The sequence below is a fragment of the Rhagoletis zephyria genome, unplaced genomic scaffold, assembly GCF_001687245.7.
Source record: "Rhagoletis zephyria isolate East Lansing unplaced genomic scaffold, Rhagoletis_zephyria_1.1 Rzeph_scaffold_00373, whole genome shotgun sequence".
Lineage (NCBI taxonomy): Eukaryota > Metazoa > Arthropoda > Insecta > Diptera > Tephritidae > Rhagoletis > Rhagoletis zephyria.
Genome location: NW_016157457.1, coordinates 61,798 through 79,550, shown reverse-complemented (window position 1 = coordinate 79,550; position 17,753 = coordinate 61,798).

Below are 17,753 nucleotides of genomic sequence, written 5' to 3'. Positions count from 1 at the left end.
TCTGGGACTTATTACCTGTCGTTATATAAGGTAGCATTAATATCACTGATGACAGTTAAAGCTTAGGTGGATTTTTATATCAGAATCTCATCTTTGTGAAAAGTGTGCAGATAGGGGGTATTATTGAATATAAGACCTCGATGTTTAAAATATATACAAATTTTATTTCAACGTATACAAAAAATTAATCTACCTGCGCTACAGCACGTCGGGAGACGGGGAGGGGGGGCCGGGGGCCCGCGGCGTAGCGTGACGCGGTGTGCGCGCCGGTCGCGCGGGGTACGCGGGGCGCGAGCGCGAGCACGACGCGCGCGGTGTGGCGCGCTGACGCGGCCCGCCGCGAAGCTAAGCAAATTTAATGTTTGAAAGAGAAATAATGTCAATTGATTTTATTTCGTTTTTAAAAAGGTAATAATGTCAATTGACTTTATTTCGTACCAGGGTGGGAAATAAAGTCAATTGACCTTATTTCCGTTGATCTTATTACCTGTCACCAAGAAGCAATGACATGCTATAACAATATGTTTGAGATGGAATGGCATGGCATAGAAATGCATGAAATTTTTGAAAATGACCCCTCCACAAAAAAAAAAACAAATCAAAAAAAACAACAGCGATTTTTAGCGACTTGAAACTGGCACTTTGTTTTACTAAAATTGAACGGGCTACAAAACTGCATACTCGAAATTTTTCCAGAAATTCTGAATAAAAATTTTGAAATTTTGAAGAAAATTGTTTGAATTTTTGTGAACTTTATATAAAGTGTGAAGCTTTGATTTATATGGTTGTTGTTATAGAATAATCTATATTTTCATAAATATTTAATGAAAAAATTATTTCTTGAAAATAAGTGTTAATATTATATTAGAACATGGTGTACAGTTACATTTGGCACTGACTGTAGATACAACAATTTATTATAAGAAAATCAAATAAATTTACTTGTCCATAGTTTGTCTTCATGCGCAGCTCTTTTTGGGAAAAATGAAGAAAAAAGCGCAAACTCAAACTCAAGCTTTGAAAATTACATGTTTTTACTTTTGTTACACGAATTAAATGCTGTCAACTATTATTTTTTAAGGGATAAGAGCGAAATAAAATACAAATACTCTCCCTTCTCACTCACTCGCTTTGCGGTATTTGCATAACTATTGTCTCATTATTGTCTTCTAACTTAAACAAACTGTATGGATTAGAGTATAGATGCCCAGATCCGCACATACATTTGTGTCGCGGGCGACTGCGCGTGCAAAGCTGTGCACAGAGGGCTACGCGTTATCGGAAGGGGAAAACGAAGTCAGTAGAATAGTGAGATTGTATGTGTGGCAAAGCAGTTGTTGCAGTAATGCCAGAAGTGAGCGTACCCAAACGTTTACCGAAAATAACTCATCAGGTATTTGGATATTGGAAATTTCGCAAGCCTAGTAGGAAATACCTATACAAATCTGTGTTCGCATGGAAAAGTAGCTTATGTCGTAAAGCTGGCTTTAGTATAATGAACCATTCGCAGCATATGTACGATTGCGAATAACTCACTGGCGCTGAGCCGTTGACGAACTCTTTTCAAATAAACGTGAAATAAATAGTTCCGATACCAGCAAGTCAATATTCTTATTAAGTCTCATCAAAAAATTCCATGTCGTTTAAGAATATAGGGACTGGTGCCAGCTAAAGCCAGCTTCCCGACAGTAGTACCATTCCATACCAACACAGATATATTCGTCTACAAAACATGTTGATTATATTAATTAAATCCCTAGATAAGTTTGTGAATTTTATCATCTTATCATGTTTCTATGTACATATGTGTTTTTTAAGCTTGGTTTCCAATCAATCAATATTCTCGCGAATTAGAACTTTTGCTTTAATAGAAAAATATACATAGTTCATTTACTTAATACTGTTTGAGCATGGATGTGCTCAGCTTACTGTTACAGTATCGGTAATATCTATAGCACGCCATTTCGAAGTGATATTGTGTGCAACTTATGTTTATTTGTTTATTTTTGAGAATTTTCAATTAAAATACAGTTCTTTCTCTAACAAACCCCATATAAACCCAAGTTTAACAATTTGTAGAAAACTTCAAAAAAGTGCAACAAATTTTCACCTAAGTTTCAAACTTTTTTCTCGGAAGTGTTAGAATTTTTTCGAGTACACAGTTTTTTAGCCCAATCAATAATGTGCAAGTTTCAAGTGACTGGAAGTTACCGTTGATGTTTTAGAATTTTTTTTGTCGCATTGGCTTCCATATAATGAATAAACTCAAATTATTTGTATATGGATGAAAACCGCAACACCTTTGGCGAAAAAAATTCTAAAACATCAACGGTAACTTCCAGTCACTTGAAACTTGCACATTATTGATTGGGCTAAAAAACTGTGTACTCGAAAAAATTCTAACACTTCCGAGAAAAAAGTTTGAAACTTAGGTGAAAATTTGTTGCACTTTTTTGAAGTTTTCTACAAATTGTTAAACTTGGGTTTATATGGGGTTTGTTAGAGAAAAAACTGTATTTTAATTGAAAATTCTTAAAAATAAATAAATAAACATAAGTGGCACACAATATCACTTTGAAATGGCGTGCTATAGATATGACCGATACTGTATATAGTAATTTTTTTTTAATTATCTAGTAATTTTTTTTTATAAATTTAAGCACATCAAAGCTACATGAGTACATATGCACACATTATATACTATTATTATGCATTAAGATGGAATTGATTTACTGAATTAAATGTGAAGAATAGGTACATTAAATATTTTGCGTTGTCGAAAATGTATTTAAATTAATTTATTATTATAAATTGTGTGAATATAAATGTATGTATAATTTTTATCGAATCAAAAATTCATGTAATATAATGAAAACTTGGTGATTTTGTTTTTTGAAAAATCGATTTTTTCTGGTGTTCTGATGCCACACTGACTCAGCTGTCGCAAAAGTACATACACGCATTTTTACTCAAAAATTATGTATGCGTTTTAATCTCCGTATAGCTCACTTCATCTCGCCGAGCCCTTTCGCGAGCTCGCAGTTACCCGCGATGTCGACTGCGTGCACCTCTGCTGGGCATGCCTAGATTAGAGCAGAGGTTCCTAAACTTTTTTCACCGCGGCACCCTTGTTGTGCTAAACAAATTTCGCGGCACCCCTACTCTTCAAATGTCTACGAAAACAAGAAAACACAATGCAAACTTTATGCTCCTTTAGCTTTAATGTGAGAACTTAAATTGTTTTGATGATTTCATTATTTCCTTTAAGTTAATTGGGAGCTTTGACAATTTTACTCTGAAATCATTTGACGCTGAAAGCTTGCTGGGGTATTTGTTTTTAACTGACTTCGCAAAAAGGAGAAGGCTGTCAATTCGTTGGAATATTTGTTTTATCTTTTTTTTGATGTATGCTACCGCATAACTTTGGACCACGTTAACCGATTACTATAATTCTTTTTTGAAGGGAAAGGTGTTACCTCACACTCACAGGAGGTCCCGTTCTAATTTGGTTTGGTTTCATTGGATCATGAAGAGGTTAACGATAATCTTATTTCACGAAATCAATTTAATTGAAAAATGATTTTAATTTTTTTAATATTATATGGAAATTGACAGAAAATAAAAAATCGTTTTCTATTTAAATTGCTGGTGAAACCGGCTGTTATCAATTTTCTTAGCTTTAACTTCAAAGTTAAGCCTGCTATACAGTTCAAGGCGCGCGTGAGCGTAAGCTTTTTATTTTGACCAATATCTTCGTTATTACTTTGACTCTCTATTATTACTTTTTGCAATAGTTGATAAATCAAAATATAGAGAATTAAAATATTTTTCAGAATTATAGAATAAAAACTAATTTAAAATGCATAATATGCATTCTTCTCAAGCTCACAACGACAAGTTTTGACAGACGTGTGAGCGTCCATAAAAATACAAATGGAACTCTTTGCCTTTGCGAACGTTCATGCTCACGCTCGCATTGAACTGTATAGCAAGATTTACATATGTACGTTTTTCTGATTTACTTTGTTTATTTATAGGGTTGTCATGCAATATGCTAGGAATTCTAAAATATACATGTCACTAATAAAAAAATCTCGACGTGCTAGAAAAAACTAAAGATGTATTTTAATTTCACAGGCCTCTGTTATCTTCGCAGCGTCATCCAATACGGGTTTTAAATCTAGTGGCGTCATCTACCTAGTCATCAGGGAATACCGACGGATCATACAGTGACTTCTCGTGGCGTTTTCTGCCTCTTACTTCATCCTAGACATCGTTCCTTTCGGTTTTCCAACCACTGCAAATTTCCGCACACTTGCTTCATTTCAAACCATTTTTCTGTACAAATTTGTCGATAGCTTTGAACATTTCGTCGCTAGTGGTGTAAGTCTCAAGTACTTCGCTCATCAAAAGTTCTTCTTCGATTTGCATTGCGAATGGGTTCCCCACTAACACGAGAAGAACATTACGTCGCACTACGTCGCACAGAAGGCCGAATTCCAAAAATGCGGCCAAAATTCAAGAAAATAAAGTTTCTAGATAGGCCTTTTTTGACATTGAGTTGACTGAAGGGATCACCTAAGAAGCGAAAACTGTTCTGTAATACTGTAACAGAAGTTGTTAAGAAATAAAAAAGTAAGAGTAAAGTAAAGATTCTGGCAAAATTTTTTTTAGTTTCCCTTTTATTTCAACATATTTTGATCAAAAGAAAAATACTGATAAAAATCAAAATTTTCATAAAAACAGGGTTGAAATCTTGAAATTCCTGCCCGTAGTTTGTTTGTAAGTCAAATATGAGTGGCACTGTGCTACTATGATAGCACAGCCGAGTAATCATAGCGAAAAAATTATATCCGCACCAAATTTTGACAAGTTTTAAAATATTATTTTTGTTGTTATTTAATTTCGGTTAGTTTTTTATAGTTCGTTCTTTACCAACATCCGTATAAATACAAGATTAAAGGTAGTGTCACACGATTGGGTATTTGCTAAAATTTGGTGTAAATCGTATCCTAATTGCTTGAACACCCAAAATATTTTTCACTATCCCAGTCACGAAAATTAATTGTACCAATCTTTTGAATGCAAAAAAAATGTCCCACTTTATTTACCAATAGCCCAATATAAAAATTTACAAATCTGTACAAATGTACCAATCGAGTGACACTGCCTTAAAAATGTATGCAATTAAAAAAAAACATCTACAAATTTTCGTTAAAATTTTGAGTTTCTTAATTAAATTCTGAGTATGCAGTTTTGTAGCCCATTGAATTCTAGTAGAACAAAGTACACGTTTCAAATGGCTAAAAATGTCGATTGATTTTTTAGAATTTTTAAAAGTTCGAAATTTGTACGAAAGTTTGTTAAATTTTTTTTAATATTGCACAAATGAGTAGTGCACTTGCAAACAGCGTTATGTGATTTTATAATAGTGATCCATAAATAAAAAAAAACGTCTACAACAACAAGTAACATTCAAATTGTATATTTCTCTTTATTATCTGAAAATTTGGATAAACAAGAGCCTAATAACATTAAAAAACAATATGGCAATGTGGTAGTTTTTGCAAATTTTATATATAAAAATTGAATATAGCGAGTTTTGAAACAGTAACTTTTTTATCATAGCTATCTTTTTTTTTTGCTTTTCGCGTTCGCTCTTCCATGAAGATTGGTCTGCTTCTTTTTACGACGCCTTCCACTATGCACCGAAACTACCACGTTTTCTTGCAGTTTTCTCAGTTCATCAGAAGATGGAGACTTTTGAAAGTGTATATATAAGTATTATAGCGACTTTTGCAATAGTAGTTAACATTTGATGCTATTTTTTNTTTGTTTGTAAGTCAAATATGAGTGGCACTGTGCTACTATGATAGCACAGCCGAGTAATCATAGCGAAAAAATTATATCCGCACCAAATTTTGACAAGTTTTAAAATATTATTTTTGTTGTTATTTAATTTCGGTTAGTTTTTTATAGTTCGTTCTTTACCAACATCCGTATAAATACAAGATTAAAGGTAGTGTCACACGATTGGGTATTTGCTAAAATTTGGTGTAAATCGTATCCTAATTGCTTGAACACCCAAAATATTTTTCACTATCCCAGTCACGAAAATTAATTGTACCAATCTTTTGAATGCAAAAAAAATGTCCCACTTTATTTACCAATAGCCCAATATAAAAATTTACAAATCTGTACAAATGTACCAATCGAGTGACACTGCCTTAAAAATGTATGCAATTAAAAAAAAACATCTACAAATTTTCGTTAAAATTTTGAGTTTCTTAATTAAATTCTGAGTATGCAGTTTTGTAGCCCATTGAATTCTAGTAGAACAAAGTACACGTTTCAAATGGCTAAAAATGTCGATTGATTTTTTAGAATTTTTAAAAGTTCGAAATTTGTACGAAAGTTTGTTAAATTTTTTTTAATATTGCACAAATGAGTAGTGCACTTGCAAACAGCGTTATGTGATTTTATAATAGTGATCCATAAATAAAAAAAAACGTCTACAACAACAAGTAACATTCAAATTGTATATTTCTCTTTATTATCTGAAAATTTGGATAAACAAGAGCCTAATAACATTAAAAAACAATATGGCAATGTGGTAGTTTTTGCAAATTTTATATATAAAAATTGAATATAGCGAGTTTTGAAACAGTAACTTTTTTATCATAGCTATCTTTTTTTTTTGCTTTTCGCGTTCGCTCTTCCATGAAGATTGGTCTGCTTCTTTTTACGACGCCTTCCACTATGCACCGAAACTACCACGTTTTCTTGCAGTTTTCTCAGTTCATCAGAAGATGGAGACTTTTGAAAGTGTATATATAAGTATTATAGCGACTTTTGCAATAGTAGTTAACATTTGATGCTATTTTTTCAGAAAATATAAAGATTTTGCACTGTATTGTTAGTGGACATGAAACTACATTAAATACTGGTACGTTACTCACCAAAAACTAAAAATCTAAAAAAATTTACATAGCGCCTTTACAAGTGGACTGCTCAAATTTGGAAACATGAATTTCCACGGGTTTTGTTAAAGAACGAACTATATTTTTATTTAAAAATATAACAAAAGTTCAATAACAACAAATATAATACGTTAAAACTTGGCCAAAAGTGGTTCGGTTATAATTTTTTGACCACTGTATGTATTTTTTTATATCTTTAATTAGACCTTCACATTGTACATAAAGAAAGTACATAACAAAATTAAAGAAATATATGCCTTTTTTGCCTTTTTTTGAAGCTTGTTTTACCTTTTTCAAGTTTAAGTGCCTTAAAAACCTACATTTCTACATCTCGCGGGGGGAGGGAGGGTGGGGGTCAGAACCGTGTACTAATAATACTTAACCATCGAAAGACACACTAAACTATTATTGGTGTTTTGTGTCGTCGCGAACAGCCCTCAGCAGTATAATAATCAAACCGTGATCGCGAAAAATACCTAAATAAACAATACGAGATTGTGTGTATAAAAAGAATTAAATTATTGTTTACATACAAAACGGTAGTTAAGTGAGAGATGGGTGTCGAGAGGGCGCTCCCTAGAGGAGCGCAGGCACTCAATGTAAAGCGCAAGCAACAGAAATGCATATTTGACAATTACTGCATACAGCCCAAAAAGCCAAACCAGCAACAACAACGCTAAAGAAAACTCTTATACTGCTAACACACAATCACAAACAGCAGATGCAGCCAAGCAAAGAGCATATTCTTGCTCCCCAGCAGTGAAGAATGCGGACAACAACGCAGCTGCCGATACTAATACTTCGACGGCAAGAAACAAAGAAAACCAAGCAAAAAATGCTACTGTTCAGACTGGGTTAGATCGCTACATATTAATAAAGCTAAAGCGCACACCCGAAAAAATGGAAAACAAAGCCCAAAAAATAAAATGTTGAAAGTAGTCACTTCAGGTACTTCTACATCGGCGGAGAATAATCGTTTTAGTATTCTCGATGATATAAATAATGGATCTAACCAACAGGTAGTTAAAAAATACAAGCCTCCACCTATTTATCTACGAGAACAAAGTTCTAATGCTCTGGTAGATACTCTCCTAAAACTAGTACGGAAAAATAATTTTCATGTGGTTCCTATTAAAAAGGGTAATATACACGAAGTGAAAATACAGGCTCAAAACGAAGATATTTTTCGTAAAATTACCAATGAGTTTGATAAGTATAAGAAATCTTATTACACCTATCAACTTACAAGTAGTCGAGGACTAGAAATTGTCATAAAAGGCATCGAGTCCAGTGTGAACTCACAAGAGATAGAAAATGCTCTTAGGGAAGAAGGTATTAAGGTGCGCAATGTTTTCAACATCAAAAATAAAGAAAACATCCCTCAACCGATGTTCGAAATAGAGCTAGAACCTGACTTTCACAATCTGAAGAAAGGGGAAGTGCATCAAATATATCAATTGCGATATCTTCTACACCGTAAAATCTCCGTAGAAGAACCCCATAAGCGTAGAGGCCCTGTTCAATGTCATAACTGCCAGAAATTTGGTCACACACGTCGCTAGTGCACCTTACCTGGTGTCTGTGTTATCTGTGGGGATCTACACACTTCTAAAGAATGTGTGAAACCAAAAATGGACCCAAAATCTAAAAAGTGCAGTAACTGCGGTGGAAATCACACTGCTAACTATAGAGTTTGTCCAGTTTATATCTCAATGAAAAGGAAAACAAGTCCCAAAAATATTCCTATTAGGCAAAACCCCATACCAGAACCCGCTAAGCAAATGTCTGCGCCAATGACTGTTAATAACTTTCCTTCATATGCACAAATGCTCAAAAATACTCCTCCGACACAACCAGGTTTTGGTCAGAATAGTAGTAACCTAGAAGCTACTATAAACAACTTTATGAAAGTTACGCAGGAGCAAATGATGGCAATGCAGAGAATGGTACAAGATTTGATTAAAAATCAAAATCTATTACATCAAGCCATTTAGCTAAACCATGAATAATCTCAAAATTTGTTTTTGGAATGCGAACGGGATAACCTAGCATAAAAACGAACTAGAAATTTTCCTAGAGCGATATCATATAGCCGTGTTGCTTGTATCTGAGACCCACCTTACGCAATTTAATAACTTTCAAATTAATGGGTACAAATTCTATGATACTAAGCATCCACAAGGAAAAGCCCGAGGTGGAACAGCTATTCTCATTCGTAACAGAATAAAGCACTATTTATTAGAATCGCAAAGTGATGAGTTCATTCATAACACTGCAACACATTGATGACCACTTGGGTGGCCTTACTGTATCTGCTATATACTTTTACAATTTAATGACTTTTTCCTAAAGTTTGGCAGTAAGTTTATTGTAGCAGGAGATTACAATGCCAAGCACACATTCTGGGGATCTAGACTGATTACACCAAAGGGTAGAAATCTATATAAAGTAATCCAGAACAGAGGATTTGACGTATTGTCTACTGGTCAGCCAACGTATTGGCCATCTGACCCCCAAAAAATACCCGATCTTATAGACTTTGGTGTAACAAAGGGTATTGCGTGACACCGAGTTAATACTGAAGCCTTATTTGATCTCTCTTCAAGACATTCACCCTGCCTCATAACATTATCAATGTTTAGTAATTATGAAGAAAAACAAAAAGGTCTTACTAATAAGCACACAAACTGATTAAAATACAAAAAGTATGTCAGTTTGCACATTGACCCGCAAATTCCTATTCTGACCAAGAGTGATATCGGCAGGGCAGCTGAACATCTCACTGATATAATAGTTAAGGCCGTAGAAATTGCAGCACCAAATCCTTCTATTACAACACCGCAGTTCTTACTGCCCTGGCCTGCACACCCCAAACATTCTTAACTCAATTAGTAAAAAGCGCAAATTAGGAATGGAATGGCAAAGAATTCGCTCTCCGAAGCTTAAACAGGAGCTGAATGCGTGTACAAAGGAATTAGGCATTTTGTTGCAGGTGGTAAAAAGAAGTACGACGTCGATCCTTCAGTCCTTGTCTGCTTCGAAACAGACTGACTACTCCCTTTGGCGACCACTGAAGCATGCGAAGAGGCCCGTTCTTCGAGAAGCACCATTACGTACTCAGAACGGAAGCTGGGCGAGGAATGATGAGGATAAAGCAAACGCTTTCGCCTGTTATCTTTCATCCTTCAAATATTTCAATACCCCCCAGTAGCCTTACCACAAATCCGCTTCTGGTTAAAAAGAAAGATTTAATTAACACCATTGTTCATGATATTCAGAAGAATAAAGCGCCTGGTTACGATAGGATTACAGGCGAAATGATAAAGGAGCTTCCACAAACTGCCGTACATTTTTTGTTACATATTTTTAATAACATGCTTAAGTTGGGGCACTTCCCCGACTTATAGAAACTTTCGGAAATAATTATGGTGCCAAAGCCAGGCAAAGATTCGACGGTAGTAAGTTCATATCGGTCGATTAGCTTGATTTCTTATTTTCCAAAATATTTGAAAAATTTACATTGAAAAAAATGCAACCTTCACTAACAAGTAGCCGAATAATACCACCACATCAGTTTGGTTTTCGTGAAAAACATGGCACTGTAGAACATGTATTATAAAAGCCTTCGAAGGGAAGCAATACTGCACCGGTGTATTTTTGGACATCTCTCAAGCTTTTGACAAAATCTGGCATGATGGCCTTATATACAAACTAAAGGATTCACTCCCTGCAAATACGCATGCAATTCTGGAAAGCTTTCTGCTCTGGAACTCGTCCTTTCAGACATTTGTATTATTTCGGTTTTTGTTATACGCATTATTTCGGTTTTCTCACGAAAGTGTGCATATGGATAATTTCGTTTTTTTTTTCTAATATGAATTATGTACTTCTACTTACTAAGGGTTATAATACCTAAGCGCCGAAGGCCGCCTACGCGGAAAGAAGTTCGCTTTCATGTATGCATTACTCGGGTTTTGTCATATGCATTATTTCAGTTTTGAACCGGAATTGTGCATGTATGCATTACTTCGTTTTTCTTGTATGCTTTACTTCGGTTTTGAATCGAAACTGTGCATTTATGCATTACTTCGTTTTTCTCATATGCATAATTTCGGTTTTCAAACGAAAGTGTGCATATGCATAATTTCGGTTTTTCCAATATGCATTATTGCGGTTTTCAATTGAAACTGTGCATATATGCATTATTGCGATTTCTTTCATATGCATTATTTTGGCTTTCAACCGAAACTGTGCATATATGCATTATCTCGGTTTTTTTCGTATGCATTATTTCGGTTTTTTTCATATGCATTATTTCGTATGCACAGTTTCCATATGCACAATTTCAGTGTGCTACTTCGTATGGAAGAAAACAACTGGCACTGCAACAAAAAAAAATCTCAAAAATCAACGGTAAGTCCTAGCTACTTCAAACTTACACTGAAAAATTGACTGGGCTATAAAACTGCATACTCAAAATCTTTCTAAGAATTCTAGTTTAAAAGCCCGAAATTTACCAGACCGCTTACTGGATCCGCCATTTCGAATTTTGCAATTCCGACAGCGGATTCGTAATTAGCAACCTCGAAAACCCTCTAGTACGAAATTTCAAATCATTTCTTTAAGCCTTAGAATTATGGCCGCACTGTGCGTCGGTACTTTCGTTAAGTTCCAAACTAAAAAATTCACAAGTTTTCAAACTTTTTATGAGTTCGTTCTCGACTGCCTCTAAAATCGTGTTGATACGCTCTTTCACAGTGTGATTGTGAAGTTCCAAAGAATAAGTAACATATGCACGTGCGCGAAGCTGCTGCGCTTGTTACGAGAACAGCCCAGCCAGCAAAAAATCCGCAAATTAATCTGAAAACGGGAAGTGGATGAAACGCGGTTAGGTCTACAAAAGTACCGAAAATGGTTGTGAAAAGGGAACGTTTTCGACTATTTTCCTGAAAATATTCCTATTCAATTTTTCGTTGACAAAACGTACTGGGGAACTACGCTTAAGAGCGAAATACACCACACAAGCGGCTTGACATACCAAGCGAAATATCCCTTTGCATAGGACTGCCAGATATCTCCCTTGCCAAACCGGGACACTTTGGTAAATCTAACACAACACCACCAACCCCCGCTTCTCCCCGCTCCCTTTCCTTTCCTTTAGACAAAAATTACTTACGTACGAAAGTATGTAGTAAAATTTTATTTTGACAGGACAAAAACAAAAACATGAAATATAATAATAATACTAATAATAATAACGTCTTCCGATCGAAAAATATTGATTTTCAAGAATTCCATACCATTTCCACGAAAAGTTCATTTTTCCCCATACAAAATACATAAAAAACTTTGAGTGCTTTGAGCGACCTCTAAACATTTTTTGATTTCAAAATAAAAAAATAGGGGTACATTTTTTTGCGATATAGAACAATCCTAGGGGGTGAGAGCATAAAAATTCCGACTTTACTATTTTACATGCATTTTTGGACCACCCTAATGCACACACATATGCATATGCATGTGTGTGCATCAATCTATTAATATCGTTGAATTATTTTAATATCTATTGCAAAATTTTATACNCTATTATGATCATCAATTCAGCATTGCAATAAGTTCTAAAAAGACATGGAGACGTATTCATGAAATTGGTAACAAAAGCAATTATGTGTCGGAAAATTTAGATGTGAATGAGCTNATTTTTCCCCATACAAAATACATAAAAAACTTTGAGTGCTTTGAGCGACCTCTAAACATTTTTTGATTTCAAAATAAAAAAATAGGGGTACATTTTTTTGCGATATAGAACAATCCTAGGGGGTGAGAGCATAAAAATTCCGACTTTACTATTTTACATGCATTTNTTCTGCTGAATGCTGCAATATATGTCCTGTAAGGTAAAGTACTTGTTTGAATGTTACGTCTTCTGGTTTTTGTTTCAAAAGTGTTGATGATTGTGAAGTTGTTCAGTCTATACTTAGCGTTAAGTCGAATGCTACTGGTACTGATGGTATTCATCCTNCATTTTTTTGCGATATAGAACAATCCTAGGGGGTGAGAGCATAAAAATTCCGACTTTACTATTTTACATGCATTTTTGGACCACCCTAATGCACACACATATGCATATGCATGTGTGTGCATCAATCTATTAATATCGTTGAATTATTTTAATATCTATTGCAAAATTTTATACAGACAAGACAGTTACTCGCTCTGCTCTTCTTCTTTCTACCTTTTATTACTAAAGACACTCTCCCCTCTATCGGTTGTGATTATTATATGTTATAATGCGTTTGGCACATATCGGGAAATTCTATTTGCTCTTAAAGTGCGGTGTGTTCTCTTTTGTCTAAATGAGTGTGGATGATCGATTTAGTTCCAACGGCAATGACAGCACTTTTAATATGATACGTATCCTAAGAAAGCAAAAGCAAGGCTTNTAAGGTTTATGGCATGCTTCGGTCTACGCAACGCTTTACACCAGTGAGAACTCGACTGCTTTTAGCTAAAACTTTTTTGTTACCAACGTTATTGTNACGTAACATTTGCTCTGAATACCATCTTGGTAACTTCGGATTTCCCACTGTGCTGGAAAAGAGCTAAGATAGTTCCAATTGAAAAGCCCAATGGTGATTATAGGCCTATTGCGATACTTCCCTTCCTGTCCAAAGTNTGCACACACATATGCATATGCATGTGTGTGCATCAATCTATTAATATCGTTGAATTATTTTAATATCTATTGCAAAATTTTATACAGACAAGACAGTTACTCGCTCTGCTCTTCTTCTTTCTACCTTTTATTACTAAAGACACTCTCCCCTCTATCGGTTGTGATTATTATATGTTATAATGCGTTTGGCACATATCGGGAAATTCTATTTGCTCTTAAAGTGCGGTGTGTTCTCTTTTGTCTAAATGAGTGTGGATGATCGATTTAGTTCCAANTCCTATGTCTAAAACTTAAAAACTTATTTAACTTCTCACAAACGGCCTTAAATGTAGTGAAATCGTACATTAGTGATCGTTCACATGTAGTAAGTGCTGGCAACGTAACATCCAGCTGTTTACCTATAACCCGGCGCGTTCCCCAGGGTTCAATTCTGGGTCCATTGTTGTTTGTGTTGTACATTAACGACCTACATAATGTCTTAAAACATAGTGATGTGCATATCTATGCAGGTGACGTTCAATTATATGTTAACTGNTCTATCGGTTGTGATTATTATATGTTATAATGCGTTTGGCACATATCGGGAAATTCTATTTGCTCTTAAAGTGCGGTGTGTTCTCTTTTGTCTAAATGAGTGTGGATGATCGATTTAGTTCCAANTGACGACTCTATGGAAATAAAACTCAACAACTCTGTGATAAAATTTGTGGACACTGCTGGGATTTTAGGGGTCTTTTTTAATAGAACTTTGTCATGGAGTACCCACATTTACAATACAATAGGTAAGGTTTATGGCATGCTTCGGTCTACGCANCGGCAATGACAGCACTTTTAATATGATACGTATCCTAAGAAAGCAAAAGCAAGGCTTAAAAGTATGTCATCTAAACGCTCAAAGTTTACCAGCCAAAATTGACGAGTTTAGATATATTTTTGAATCTTCTGATGTAGATGTTGTGTGTGTGTCTGAAACTTGGTNATTGTGACAGTGTGTGTCGTGGTTTACTTAATGTCCTCTATAACAACATCGCAAGGTATGTCTATTGTATTAAACGTCGTGACCACATTTCTGTGTTTGCCACCCAAATTAGTTCAGTACCGTTTGATGACTTACTAAAACTAAAATGTCTTACACTCCTTCATAAGATCATNCTGGGTATAAACTGTTTCGTCAAGATAGAGCTTTTCATGGTGGTGCTGTTGCCGTATTTGTCAAATCTGGTTTATCTTGTAAACTTAAGTGTACTTNTGAGCCCAAGTATCTTAAAGAACGGATTCAGTTCAGTAAATCGTCTCGATCACTTAATATACTTAATATGAAATTCAGTTGCTTAGTTACAGAACGACAGTTCTTTGTTTTCGCTGTCCGTCTTTGGAATGCTCTGCCTCATAAAATTAAAAACATAAAACGCACACTGCAATTTAAGAATGAATTATTACGCTATTTGTTAAACGAGTACTAGAGATGTATACCTGTAACCTCCATGTCTGTCCCTCGTATTTTTTTTCTGTCCTCCCCTACTGTTTCTTCTTTTTAATTACTCTCCTTCTGTTTAATATTTGCCATATAGTAGAACATAAGCTTTCTAGTGTTAAGACTCAAACATTGTAATTTAACCTATGGTTGTATGTTTGATTTAAAAAAAATAAAATGAAAAAAAAATATAAAAGACTAACAAGTAGAAAATAAATAAAATAAAAAAACTTTTTAATATGCGTCGTTTTATAAAGGGGCTGAAACGTAACTTTTGATTTTGAAATTTTAGAAAAAGTCATCATAAACAATTTATGAGATTGAAAATGAAAATTGTGGGGCGCATGCATATCACCGCGCACGGCAGTGCGCGCGAGTGACGAAAGCATCCACCGTAGCATGCTGAAATGACTCGCTTATATATACACGAGATTTGGAAGTTTTTATCCAGACGTCCAATCGACATGTTTGAGGTATCCTTGGAAAGGTCTTGCAGAGTGTGTCCAGAAAATGTATTAAAGCTTCATAAACGATTAACCGGATTTTTAAAAATTAGTCTAAAGTGTTGCGAAACAAAAAACGTCTTTTTTTGCTTTTGCCGGTTTAAGGGGGCATGTGGGTACACCCAACATATTTAGTGTTATTCTATAGGCCAATACCTTTCAAACGATACCTTATATATTAAATTCCGGCTACTAGTTGATAAATAAAAATATTAAAAATGAAATGTTGACAAGCCACAGTAACATTGACAAATACATAGTTTAGGAAGAGCCTGCCTGAAACTATACAAAAAAGCAAATAAGCAAATGGATGTATAGAATTGACAACAACAACCACGCTGTCGAGTTTAAATAGCGGCAAATCAGCTGCACTTGATAGTAGTTGGTTGAATAAGGAAAATGAATTAGCAACAAGAGTTTACGGGATGTACATAGCTCAGTGGTTAACGCTTCTGACTTTGAACATCGAATTCGCAGGTTCGATCCCTGCTGAAGTCTAGAAAAAAGAAGTCTGATGAGGAGATGTGGTGATCTCCGAAATAGTGCTATAACTTCTACCGCTTAGACTTTGTTGCTTTTTCAATTTTTCCTAATAAACAATCGTGGTACAAAGCTCAATAAAAATATTAAAAATAAAATGTTAACAAGCCACAATAACATTGACAAATACATAGTTTAGGAAGAGCCTGCCTGAAACTATACAAAAAAGCAAATAAGCAAATGGATGTATAGAATTGACAACAACAACCACGCTGTCGAGTTTAAATAGCGGCAAATCAGCTGCACTTGATTGTATTTGGTTCAATAAGGAAAATGAATCAGCTACAAGAGTTTACGGGATGTACTTAGCTCAGTGGTTAACGCTTCTGACTTTGAACATCGAATACGCAGGTTCGATCCCTGCTGAAGTCTAGAAAAAAGGAGTCTGATCAGGAGATGTGGTGATCTCTGAAATAGTGCTATAACTTCTACCGCTTAGACTTTGTTGCTTTTTCAATTTTTCTTAATAAACAATCGCGGTACAAAGCTCAATAAAAATATTTTGTGTTTCTAGTTCAGCTTTCGTCACTCGAAAATTTTACCTCAAAGAGGTGTTTTATTTGATATCAATTATTTTGGGGTAGCAAATTTAAAATCTACGAAAATACAAACAATAATCTAAATGTTTTATTTTTCTCAAATAAATTGCTAAAAATATTATCTAAATCTAAATTATGTATTTGATATGTAATACTCCTATATTGGCAGTAAGAGCTAGTACCGTCCGAAAACATTACAGTACAGTTATATCAATAAAACCGTTCAAAAGAAAAGGAACACATACGTTTATAAATAAACATATACACAACACATACACAAAAACGGCACTCACGTACACAATACATATCAGGGATGTTGCGATTATTTGCATTCGCATTCGACATTTGCATTCGCATCAAATGATACGAATGTTTTGCGAATGCGAATGTGTACATGGGCAAAGTGTCGACACTAATGATGTTGAAATGGCTCTAAGTCTGTCTAACCAGGGTGCGGACAATAACCGACTTTTAGCTCCAGGCGCTAAATGGTTAAGTAGTATATCAAGCAGTGTTGCCGTTTTAGCCCTTTGGTGGCTAGATTTAGCTNTGTCGACACTAATGATGTTGAAATGGCTCTAAGTCTGTCTAACCAGGGTGCGGACAATAACCGACTTTTAGCTCCAGGCGCTAAATGGTTAAGTAGTATATCAAGCAGTGTTGCCGTTTTAGCCCTTTGGTGGCTAGATTTAGCTACCACATATTTTTTTGGCCACATAAATTTAAGATTACCCCTAGCCCTTTTTTTAGCCCTTTGGAGAATTCATTCGTACTGGGCATGAAAAAGTTGTATATGCTTAATTCGATCTATTTTTTGCATTTANGATTACCCCTAGCCCTTTTTTTAGCCCTTTGGAGAATTCATTCGTACTGGGCATGAAAAAGTTGTATATGCTTAATTCGATCTATTTTTTGCATTTATGTAAGAGATGAATTTTTAAACTAAGAAAGACTGACATATACAGTTACGATCACTGAAATAGTAGTGCGCAGTTGTGAGATGCATTAAGCCCTTGATGTCGCATACTACGCGATATGGGA